This window comes from Apteryx rowi, unplaced genomic scaffold, assembly GCF_003343035.1.
Source record: "Apteryx rowi isolate R43461 unplaced genomic scaffold, aptRow1 scaffold_55, whole genome shotgun sequence".
Lineage (NCBI taxonomy): Eukaryota > Metazoa > Chordata > Aves > Apterygiformes > Apterygidae > Apteryx > Apteryx rowi.
The window spans coordinates 3,045,399-3,058,316 of NW_020450816.1; positions in this window are offsets into that span (position 1 = coordinate 3,045,399).

A 12,918-nucleotide genomic window follows, 5' to 3' on the forward strand; every position below is an offset into this window, starting at 1 on the left:
TGGCTGGCTCCCGGGCAGCTCTGTGTCCCTTCATGCAAGATAATTAATGTCAGGGCTTTGCCAAAATGGGGGGTATGACTGGTGTTTCAGTGTCCTTGCAGGCAGGGCTCACCCCGGGGACCTGGGGCGCCGCGGGGCCAAACCCGGAGCCAGGCCTCGTGGTGCCACAAGGAGTGTARAGCTGCAGCGGCGCTTTTCTCCCAGCTTCTGCTTTCTCTTCATGAAAAACAGGGAATGCACAGTGCCATAACCAGGAAGAATTACAGCTACTGAATGGGCATCAGCCTTGGTTGAAGGAGGCGCAGAGAGGTGGCGGGCATCTACTGCCCCGCTCCTACAAATATTCCTGCTTCCCGCATGCAGCTGAAATGGGCCACCTGCTTCTCCGGTTGCCGTATTTATGGTCACGTCTCAGAGCTGCAATTTWAAAAAGCTCAAGTATACATATCCAGTTAATCCGATAAAATGTCAGAATACCCCTGCGTACAGGATAATCGCCTTCGTGCTTCCTACGAGTGCTCTCTGCGAATAATGGCAGCCTTGTCTGGAGAAACAACCCGTACAAAACAGCACCTTTTGAGGCAGGTAATCTTCAGGAAGATATTCTGATAAAACAACCTGTACGTTAGAAACGTGCTGTAGCTCTTACTGCACAAAACTCTCCCCCCACACAAGCGTTTGCACACCAATACCCAGCTCGTGAAAATAAAATGAACATCCAGCTCTTGTACATATAAACTGATGTAGTGTCTTTGCCRTCAGCGCAGCTATGTCACCTTACGGCAGACAAGGCTACGAACCGACGTAATCAAAAACTGTGTCTTGAGATGCAGTTTTAGGCAGGGCAAAAAAAGACGGCTGGTCGTGCTGCCTCTCCTCACATTTGCCAAGTGCCTCCCATTCCTGTGGTTTTCCTCACTTCTAAGAATATCAGACTTAACTACAGAGCTGAAACTTGCCATGTTGGATGTCAGCTTTCTGGTGGTTTTATTTACTGTTTATTCCAATAGAAACAGTTYAGTCACTTTGAGCAGAAGCAGGCAAAAATGCAGTATTTCACCTTTATTAAATACTTTTGGCAATCCTCTTAAAAAAAAAAAAGAAGAAAAAAGACTAGCTGTTTCTGTTTTGAGGCAGAAAACTTATATTCACAGGATGAATCATCTTTATCAGAGAAGTTTCCTAACATGGTAAACTTTTCTATTTTGACTTTACAACACCAGTAGTATTATAATATTATCTATATAATATTTATAACAGTATTATAAATAGTATTATTTCACTTCCATTCGGACTGTTTCTCTTCTCTAGTTTTCAGCCCCTTTGGATGAAAAGCTACAAGGTGACAGGCATATAGGAACTGTAGACTGAAAAYGAGTCCTTACTGTAAAGCARAGATTCAAACATGACTTTCCACATTTCAGCCTCAGACTAGGTTTTTGTCCCACTTCTTCCCTATGCAAATTGTTAACAGTGTAACAAGAGTAAGGATAAAAACCAAAACCGAGGATTTCAAAAAGAAGCAAGTATTTTGCTTCAGGACACACGGCTCTCTCTAAACCATAGATTGCCTCGCGGGCACTTTGTAACTGCCTGCTGTAGGTTTTCCCGCGCCCTCCTCTGCGCCTTGTCCCCCGCAGAGGCAGGCTGGAGTGATCAGGACCAGCAGGCTGATTGCATTAGCTGTGTTTTGAAGCTCAATTTGAGCTGGAAGTGGAAACTCCAGACAATCCTCATGTTATTGAGAAACCAGGTAGAGTCAGTTTATAGAACTTCAAATTGAATTTCAACTCTGGTCTCTTATTTTTTAAAGTGTCATTTTTCTTACCACTTTTTTTTTATGAAAAAAAAAGTTAGGTGATAACTTTTAGTATTCAATAATGATTCTAGAAGGATGATATTTCAGTGTCAAATTTACTGCTTGGAAGTAAAAAATATACTTCAATGAAAAACCTTATTTTTCAAATGAAAAACAAACCTTTCCCTGGACACTTGAGGAGGAATGGCTCAATTCATCACATGGGAGAGCAGCATCCCTTCAGTATTTTGAAGGTACTTATTAAGAATAGATTACGAGCCTAAATCCCGTGAGATTCACACACCTGTGTTATTAAAGATGAAATCTCTCAGACCAGAGGCAGCAAATTCATAAATTTCATGTGCACTGGAAGTTCCAGATAGTCTGGCTTAGATGCAACTTCTTCTTTTTCTTTGCAAGAAGAGCTTTCAACTCGTGGCTGAGGGGAAAAAAAAWTCACATCTTTCCCATGTTGTTTTGGATTTTCTCTGTTTCCTTTTCAYTACCGCGGTCACCTAATTACTCCCCATCCATGTGCGCTTCCTCTTCACACCCCCACCATTTCCCGGCTGCATCCTTTCTGGGTTTCCCCTGACTTCATTTGTTTTCTGCTTCAGCCCCACTTCTGGGCCTGCCGATCCCGATGTCCTTGTCCTGATTTCTTTTCCAGACTGAACTCATTTCCTTTCTTGGCCCCATTTCTCCTGACCCATTCCAAGCTTCCTTTACACCTGCCCAGAGCTATTTTCCTGCCAAAACCAAAATGCAGTAATTGTGCTATGAAAGCCTGTTAGCCAGGCCAAACCCTGGAAGATGCAGCAAAGGGGGAGGGTTGTGCGTGTTGTGTGCTGCGCTGTGCTGCCTTCGGGCAGCTGCTGGTGACCAGGGCTCATGGGTGCCAGCGAAGACCCTGTCGGGCACTCGGTGGCGTGAATATCATAACCATTTTGAGCGTARAGGGGAAGATCCAAAACTGCCGTAGATTTGTTTAGCTCAGCTGAGTGAATGAAATGGTATTTTATACCAGCTGTGAATTGTATCCCTGGAGCACAAGACATACTAGTTTTGCTCATTTGTTTGTTTTTCAGTGCAATAAACTTTCAGACCCTTGTTTTGCATTACGGTGACATTGCTGGCACGTCTGTCCTTTAWCCCATGGAAAAACTTCTCCCAGTCTGTTTGGTTTTGTTCTGAGCAAGAAATTTCCCCACTGTCRTTGCCCTTTTTTCTTTCTTGTCTCACACTTGGCACTTTGGTTTCTTTACTCCCTTTAGTCCAAATGYCCCCCAAAGGTTGGTCAAGCTCTAACCATCAGCCCTCTTAAGATCCAAGTTTGGCCAGAGCTTGTAAAGGTTCATTCCTCACAGCCTTTCTTGCTTTAAAATTAGCTAGCATAGGGTCCCCTACATTGCCTCTACTGAAAAAGCATCACAGGGAATAAGTTACTACCAGGCTTCATGGTGTTCACACTGTGAAAGGAGRCAAAGATTAACTTTTGTTTTAAAACTGAACTAACAGAAATATAGAACTAACAGACATATAGAAAATAACCCTTCCCACCCCCACATACTCTACTGTATATGTAATGCAATGAGTGGTGATGGCTGCAGATGGTAATGTATGCTGCAGCCACACTGTCTCAGGCTGTGATCTTGCCACAWCTTAAAGTAATGTAGCGTTCAGGCCTGGTCTGCCTTTGGGAAACTTCCAAAGAAAACCTAAGTGTTGTAATAAGTGMCGCTGGTGATTTAGGAGGTGGTGTTTTCCTTTCTGTGTTAATGTTAGACCAACGCCCCAGTATGATGCTGAGCAAATTATGTTTCTAGAGGTGTTAYGCCTTGGATGAGATGCAAAATCAGGATCTGTTGCACGTCTTKATTTTCTGTCATTGTGCAATGCCCTGTGTAGAAGCTCTGCTCCTTTAAAAGACAGCTTAGAGACAATTACATTTTTGTAATAATTTCTTTCGCGCTCCTGTTAGGTCTTTGGAAGGTGTTAGAGAAATGTTATTTTCTTATGATATGTCCTACATACTAAATGTGGGTTATTGGCCACTGCTTCTTGGTGATTTTTAATAAAACAGGGAGAAATGTCAATAAGGCCAGATTTCCAAATGCCAGTATGTAACCGAATGCTCTTGCCACCCTTACCTTTTATTCAGCAAACTGAAGTTTCAAAATCTAGTTCTTGCATTATTTTCTCAAGGTATTCATGTGCGCATACGCAAACCATGCTTCTGAATGCAAATAGSTATTTCTATGTGAAGGTAGCTGTTTTGACTTGGTGCACATAAATGGTCTTTTTGTGCTACTGCTTCGAGATGTGCCTAATAGCTCTGTTTGGGAATGCATCCTAGCGCATTGCATGTATCTAGAGACAGATAATAAATAGGGAAAACACAGTGACTTATATAAGGAGTCCAATAACTGCTCCCTGAAGATGGCATCCATAAGATACAGATCTGGGAAAAAGCAAGAGGTCCTAACTGATTGTGGCAGAGGGTTAATGAGGGAAATAAAGGCAGTTACAAGCAAAATGTTGCTTTCACCATCTGAAAGGAGAAAGTGTACTACCGGCAAATACTGAATGGCAAAATCAGGGAGACACTGATTTCACACTTATTTCTGGCTGTCATATAAAATCAAACATGATCATGTTTTGAGTATTCCCCTTCCCCACCACTCCSCCAAATACATGTTGAATATATTCTGCTGGATGGCGTGTTGTCCTGCATGATCCCTCGGTTGCATCAACACCTCGCTGGTGAAGATCAGCCCTGCCGGTGCCTGGATGGCTGATTAGCCAGCATCTTGCTCCAGACTCCATCCTTGTCCCTGGCACTTCGGGGGCCAGGACATGTTTTGGAAATTGCTTTCTCTCCCTCAGATTACAAATGAGCAATTCTCTTTCAGCGCTTGGAAAGCTTCGGTTTCTCTGAAGCTAGAAGTCCAAAACACTGTAGTGAAGGGAAACTTTGGGTAGAAAACAGCAGCAGACTGGGGGCTTCATATTGCAGAGACTTCCCCCCATGTTAGGGTTTCCCTGTGCTGAGGGCTACGAGCACAGAGCGAGGCAGGTCAGGAGGATGAGCCATTGCAGAGGCAGCTGTAAGATCAAAAAAAAAAAAAAAAAAAAAAAAAGCAGTGCTTCAGCAAAGATTAATCAATCAGCAGGCAGTAATCACAACTGTTATATATAAATGTAGCCTGTGTAAAATGGAGCCATAGCAATTAAGCCTGCAGCTTCTTTTTTTTTAACGTGGCTGGAGAAGGTGTTTTAAATAGTGGTGTTCCAAAAAAAAGTATTCCTTCTGTTTTTAACACATTTTCTTTCTGAAGTTTTCACTTCTTTCTCCAAAACTGGGTTTGCCTTCATATGTCATAGCCACTCCTGAGGAAAGATGTCTGATAGTATTAAAACATGTATATGAAATATTTGGGCTGTGATCCACGTTTGAATATCAGACAGTTTAATACCCTCAGTCACCATGCAAAGCTGTGATGATACTTTGAGATGTGTATATGGCGTCAGCTGCAGTGTTGCCAGAAAATCCACAGTACAAACGTCATTTTACTGCACTGCCCCAGGAGGAGAGGCCACTTCATCACCTAATTTCCTTGGTAAACAGCACTGAATCTGTAGCTAGGACATGCTATGAGATGTTGGCACAGGTCCACTTTCTGCTGCACTGCTGGAGGGGAGCAGAGATCTTATCTTTTTTTCTGGTGTAATCACCCCTCTCCTTACTGCCCTTATCTCTCCTATAATGCAAGAAAGAAATATAGAGTAGGAATTCACTCTTTCAGACTACTATGTTAGCAGAATGGACAGGCCATGGTTAGACACCAAAATAGACATAGCATGTGTTATACTTAATAACCAAAAATGTTATGACACCTTCTTTTTGCCTAGAGACTTTAATTTTTAAGTTCTCAAAAGCCTTTACAAAATGAAGGTGTTATTTTGAGTGCCAACCAGATCAAATAGAAACATTAGCTGTTATTATAAAACAAAATGTAATGTAAAAGAATTTATTGCTTCCAAGATAACATAATAGCTATGTTTACAAGAGTAGCAACCCCCTCTGCCCCGCCCCCCCCCAAAAAAACCCTGTCTTTATAAACCCATGTCTAAACCCAAGAAAATTCTTGATCACTCTTAAGACAATTTCAGATATTCAAATGTCAACCTCCATTATCCTGTTTCTTATGCTGTAGGAAATTCCACTTACATCATTGACTTCCTGCTGCTGTGGAAAATAGACCCTGGTAATGGCTTAGAGTCAGAATTAGCCCTGTTGTCTGCCTTGTTCTCCATTTCTCGACCGTGTCAGTTTAATTACCCAGAAATTATTAGTGCAGTCTTCTTCTTTTCCCCCCTTTCTTTCCCCAGCGTTTCACCTCTGTTAAACAAAATCAAACTTTTGCAAGCCAGAGTAAAAGTAGGATTTAAAGCAGCTGATACTGCTCAGAACAAAAACCTCCCTYAGCCTAAAAGCTATAGTAGACACAGGGAATCCCAAAAGTGCAGGGAAAATCACTGCTTTTTACTGTGAAGAAAAATGGCAGTACGGGTTATGTTAGGTTAGGAAGGTGACTGCTACGGGTCAGACCACCTGCTAGGAGCTGCCCGTCACTGCCGAGCAGCTTCAGGCAGTTTCCAGGGGTATCGAGCATCTGATGCAGTGGCAGGAAGTTTCTGCTGGTTGAAGATAAGGCAATGATCTTCAATGGACTAGTCTGGGGGCGCTTTTCAGTCCGTGGAGGACATATGTGACTGAGACGCTGGTGTGGCTCAAGCATCTTGAATTCCCACTGGTGTTTTAGGCCTTGTGCTGCATCTCCCCTTCTTTGCCTCACTGTGTGCAACAAGGTGTATTTGTTGCTCGCGTCCAACAAGCATAGGACACAAGAAAGGAGATGATGCCTACGGTACTGGCAACTGTATGCACTTTCTGATACATTTTGCATATTTTCATTATGTTATCAAGGATGTTAACCTAAGACAATACAACAGCAAGGGCAGCTCATCCTCATCTCTTTGTCTGTTGAGAAGAGGTGCAGAGTCTGAAATGGCAAACATTATCTTTCCTTAGGAGTAATTGCTTTATTGGCTTGACATTCGTGCCCCTAATGACATATTTCAGGAAGGTAATGGCTCCTTACCTTAGCGCTGGAATAAATGTTTGAGGTTTTTTTTTAATGAGCGTTTTACAAAGCCCTTTCCTCCTTCCTTCCACTCCCAAGTGAGTGCACTTCCATAAGGAGGAAGTATCAGCCTCATCCATTTCCACCCCCCTTTTTGTTTTGTTTTTCATCTGACGTGCTTGCCAGAAGCTCATTACAAGGGCAGAGATTTCCAAACCAAGGTATCTTCTTGTTTACTCAGATTATTTTGCTGAGAGAAATGCCCTGCTTTGATATCAAAAGAGAAGAAAACAAAGCAGGAGATTTGATTAATGAGCTGCCTGTTGATGTGGGGATGCACGGGCAGATTAGTCACAGGAGTAACATTAGCCAGCTAAACCTAGGTGCTGTGAGGGCTTCTCATAGCGCTAAGATATTTGCATGGGTTTCATTCTTTACAATGGCATCTTAATTCAGGCCTTTGGATGCAGCTCATTAATAGTGAAACTGGGAGGCTTTGCCATTTGTCAGCTTACATGGGTAGTAATTAGTCATTAGAGTGCAGTCCTATTTTTTGCAATTAACTTYGTGTCAAAATTTCTCTGTTCATTATCTATGGAAAACACTCACAAAACAATCAACATCCATTTCACTAGAAATGCTGTTTGACATCCTTGTTTTCTTCAAGCTATTCCTTTCTGATGTTACCACAAATCACCCCATGACTCGCTATCTCCCTCACCATATTGCGCTTGCAGGGACTGGTTGAGGATGGCATAAGTTTGAGGGCTTGCTTTTTTTTATCGTCTCCGTGACCACWCCTGAATACTTACCAGATCTCATCAGTGAAAGTAAATAATACATAACTTATATATCTAATATTTGTGTTTATAGCTATACCTAGAGGCTTAGCATATATCTATACTTCAGTAACATCAGTGACAGCAAAGCAAGGCAAACACATTAAACCATCTACCTGGTTTAGCCCTACCTCGATACAGCAGTTTGTTAGTGGTAACATGTAGCTCTTTGTGGTCTGATGTACCCTGCCCTGGTGATGTTACMCTAGAGAACATGCAAAGATTATCACTTTCAAATGCTGTTTTGGTCCAGACCACCCTCCTTGTTTGACTGCAGGGGGGAATAAAGCTTTGTTTGCAAGACATGACTGAGGATGATGTATGGTAAATATTTTTTTTTCCATATCTTTTGATTCCCACGGGAAGAGAATTTAACATACTAAATTCAGCTTTTCATACCATTCTCTAAACACAAAGGAGGAAATGAGGTCTGTTAGATATGATGATCACAGGCAAACATTCATGGGAAATGCCTGTTTCCAGAGAACCCCTTTCCATGTCCTCAGGCATCAGGCAGGTATAATACGTATATGTGCGGGAATTCAAAAGACAGCAAAACTCATCTCACTCTCAGACTTTTTTCACTCCACTCTCACTAGCTGGAAATAGACACATCACTAGCTTTGATGTATAGGTGGTGGAAAAATATACATCTCTGCAAATACAGACAGGGACAGATTTTCATAGGAAGAGATGGGCATTCACCCCCACGCCAGACAGAGCAGCCCTCTCAGTGACCACTCTGCGGCTGGAGAACCAGAGTTTTACCAGAGAAAGGACTTAGTGATGAACAAGGCAGAAACATACTAAGGGGAAGTCCTATTGTCCTAAAGGACATTGTTCTTCTGCCAGATCTGAAGAGCTAACAGAAATCCCCCAGGAGGAACTGCGCATTAGCACATCATGTCCACAGGGCTCCTGCCCTCTACTTCCATGCAGAGACCTGTGTACGGGGCGCTAGAGCAGGACACATGCCCACAGAATCCACGACTGTGCATCGCACCGCCTCCAATTATTCAGGATCACGTGCCATTGCTAGGCAATATTTGGAGAAGAAGTGTACATAGAGATAACTTCTGTGTTTTTAACAGACCCGCATGCAAGAGGGCACTAAAAGAGGAGGTAGTCAGTCAGGCGACATTATTTCTTTCAAGGTTGCTCAAGAAAMCTGTGGTGCAGAGGTGGTCCCTAACTGCTCAGTTGGGAAAGCCACAAAGAAAGAGACTTGGTGCTGCACCTGTGTAAAGCTCTGCAAAGCACAGGGACTTCTTGTATGCTACAGGCTTGCTACAAACACAAATGCACAACCCAGACCTTATATTCGGCTAGCCCTCTAGAGAGGTTTTAGCTCTTTCCACAGAGCAGCTGTTATTCCYTTTTCATCCTAAGAGCAATTGAAAAAGGCAGAACATAGGGAATCTATGCTTTCAAGCAAATATACTATCTTTTTATGAAATCAAACAAAATCTGTAATAGAGCTCATCCTCTTGTATTTAAATAACAAGCAGCTGTCAGGTACTGCATTACTAGAGTAGCTGCAAAAAAGCTTGCACGGTATGACACAAATTGGCTCCCAGGAGTCGCAGGGACTCAACATAATGGTCCAACAGCTCTGGTTTTCTTAGAAAATGTTTGGGATGGACTGCCTTAGAGGAGGGAGTTAATAATCCTGCATCGCGCAGCTGTGTTGGTAAGAAGGGGAAGCCTAGCTGGCCTCCCTTACTTACCCTGTGCAGTTGTATTACGTCTCCTCTTCGTTGTTGTTCGCAGACGGGGACAGAGCTGCCCCAAACCTGCGTTCCCATGGAAGGGCCACGGGCAGGCCAGCCCCAAGGCACTTGCCCGCTGCAGGTACGACCCCATCTTCCTGTGACCCAAATTGCTTTAAAATCAGAGTGGAGGAGCAAATTCTTCTCACGCCCATTTCTAAATCTGTTCTTCCAGCCAGCGTGACATTTGAAAAGTGAAGAATCACTTCACTTGAACTGTGGCTTTTTGAGGCAAGTAATGTATAGGTTATTTTGCAAAATAGCACAGGAGACCATAAATCTCTAGAACAAGTTTTCCTATTTATTGCAGAACACCTTGTTTTCCTGTTGCTGCAAAGAGGGAAAGAAACAAAGACGCTCTTTCCCTCTAATCGGGTTACGGCATCACAATATGTCTATCTTTATAGGGGTCATTAGATCTTTTATTTGGGGAAGAGAGTTCTTTCCATTGCTGTGGTGAATTAACTCTTCTGTCTGTCACAGAAGGTGCTTCCCTCAAGCAAGCTTCTTTAGGCTCTGCAAAGCAATCTCAACTGCCTGCAATCTGCATGTTTATTTTACTCCCYTTGTTTGTAGAAATACTTATTTTTCTGAAGAAAACTCCACTCAAACTTCATGCAACCTCAGGTGTCTCTCTTTAGATACTGGACTGCTGTTTATATGCCATTAGAGCGCTAAAGACTCTTGGAAAAACTACCACAATATTAAAATCATAAAACTTTTCAGGAAAGCTACAAATGAAAAACTCTTTGGTGTTTGCTACCTAAATTCTGCAGAGAAAAGGGAATGTATTTGAATTTCTATCCACTAAGCATTAATCCAATCCATTAAAGCATCCTTCAAAAAGAGGAGCTTTTCAAATTAACAGCCTKTATTTGTTCAGTTGAGTGGACCATGTATTGGTCAAAATAATATGGGTTTGTTTCTGATTTGCATCCTCTTTTCACTTCAGACTAGTTGCTACAAGTGCTGGCAATGCTCCACAGCTGGTGTTAAGAGCTAAAGGAGATATATATACTCACATTAGGGAAAAGCCCTTTGCTCCAGCTTTCAGCCAGGGAAATAAGCAATGGAAAGTTGCTGTTATCAGGCTCACGTTCATTGACTTCCCATGTCTGAAGAACTCCTCTACAAAAAGTATTGTTGCACTGAAAAATGTTAAATGTTCTTCTTAGTTAAGAGATTTGCATATCTTCTACAGTTAATAGTATGAAAATAGAAAATCTCTATTCCTTTCATCTCAAGGCTCATTSATTGCTGAAGTGATGTTTCCCCATGAAACAAAGTGCAACAGTGAAGCAGTTCCTCTCCTAAAAGGGGGGAAACAATAATGCGATTAAGCCAACAGACAAATTGTTTGGAGTCAGCTGCAGCGACCTTGGGATATGCTGTAGCCTCCAGGAGGGAACAACTGAATCATCTCACCAGCACGTGAGGGTGGCAATTAACAGATTTTACCATAACCCCAGATGTTATCTACAGTGGGAATAATAGCTCATTGTATTATACCCAGTGGGTATAAAATTAACTTATGCCATCAACATATGTTCACTGTAGCAAATAAGAAGAGATCCGAGCTGTTAGAAAGGGGACGTGGGAGAGGGGTCGGGTGCGCACGGTTACTGCATTCGGCACACAGGAGGTGTGAAGGGGCGTCAGCACTGCAGGACCACGATGGGGGACAGGGCTGGCCTTAAATGCGCAGGAGCCGGTCCCTGCCCTGGAAATCCCAGGGAAGGGCGCCCGGCCATGCCTGCTCATCACTCTTCCCTTTACAGTAACAGACCCAGTCACACTTCTAAAGAGGATGTTCAAGGATCATCTTCCAGGAACACTGGGCTCTTAATTCGCCTCCTTTTCCCCTCTCTCTCTGGCTGGAAATCCTTCTGTTGTTAGTTCCTGCCTATCACATTTTATCCGTTAGCCTTTGCTAAGAAACCAGCAAATCATTTATGTATTACTTATGAGCAGATTTTTAGGTTTTAAATGTGTCTTCCTAAGTATTTTCCACAGAACCGGAGTAAGATGATAACATATAAATAAAGGCTAAAAGAGCCGTCATTTGAGTCATAAAAGTATGTAAGGAGATCCCAGATGATCATGCTGTGCTGCCATACATGGGACTGCCACTGGCTACAGTGCGGGTGATCCGGACGAGCAGCCTGGAGGGATCAGACCTTCAATCATCAGGGTGGGCAGGTCAAGTTTTTGCAAACCTCACTACTTTTTCAGATCACTTGGAGTTTGTCTGGCTCTGCCATTTTATTTCTTTTATACTTTTTTGTTGTTGTTGTTGTTATAGAGCTTTAGAAGTTAGTCATCATTCCATGTCCATATCAAAATAATTATGGACGTTAGAAGAACAAGAATAATCAGAATCCACAGGCTCCTTTTATTTTTGCTGGCAGCGCTTGGCACAAGTGAAAATTTTTCTTTCTCTCTTTCCCTTTTTCTCTCACTCTTTCTTTCATACACACACTTATGAATTAGGAGAGATTTTTACAATGTTAAAAAAACCTTGAAAAGTCAGTTGATAGAACAAATAATATATAGYGTGCACTTCACTACTGGAGCATTATGAAATTTCACAAATGTTTTAGGCTTGTGAAAAGTATTGGCTTCTACTCAATATTCTGTTCAATTTTGGTAACATAAGCAGAAATACATGATTTCTGTTCCCCAAAGCCAGTCTAATTCTATCTGCACTTCATAAGGTTTCCTTCCTCCAGGAAATTAATCAAGAAATCTTGTTCCACTTGTAGAGGAAATTTTTCCCTTCCCAGATCATACAGGAAAAGTTAGTTGTTTCTAGATGATTTAAGGCTCCTACAGCTACACCTGAATTTGAATTCTAACAATTTTATGAGTGCCTCTATTTTTTGTCAAGGCTACAACATCTCTCCTTGCTTGTTTTTTAACTTGCTCMTTAGAAGTCTTAAAATCCCACTTTTAAGGAACATCAGGAGAGCCTTTTTGTTATTTCTCTTTAAAATAGCTTCAATCCAAATCTCCCGATTTCCTCTAGTCTTCCAGGCTGGTGAGCTATTTCAGCCTTAACCAGCCTGTTTCATTTAGTTTCTTGCCCATGTATTTGAGTTTGCTAAATTGTCTGCATGTCCTTGTCCTAATCAGCAGCTTCTGGGCCAAGGACTCATATAATTTAATTTATTAGTCCTTATACTTCAGGACTTTTGATGCTGCCTTTGCACGACATCTGACCTGTGACTCTGCTGTGCACCTTTAAAATTGGGGAAAGGATGCTGTCAGGATTGTATTAAAGGAAGTAATATAGTGGTAGCACCTAGAAGCTCGAGCTGAGATTGAAACCCATTGTAGGTGTTGTTCACGGATCTCTAAGATGTCTT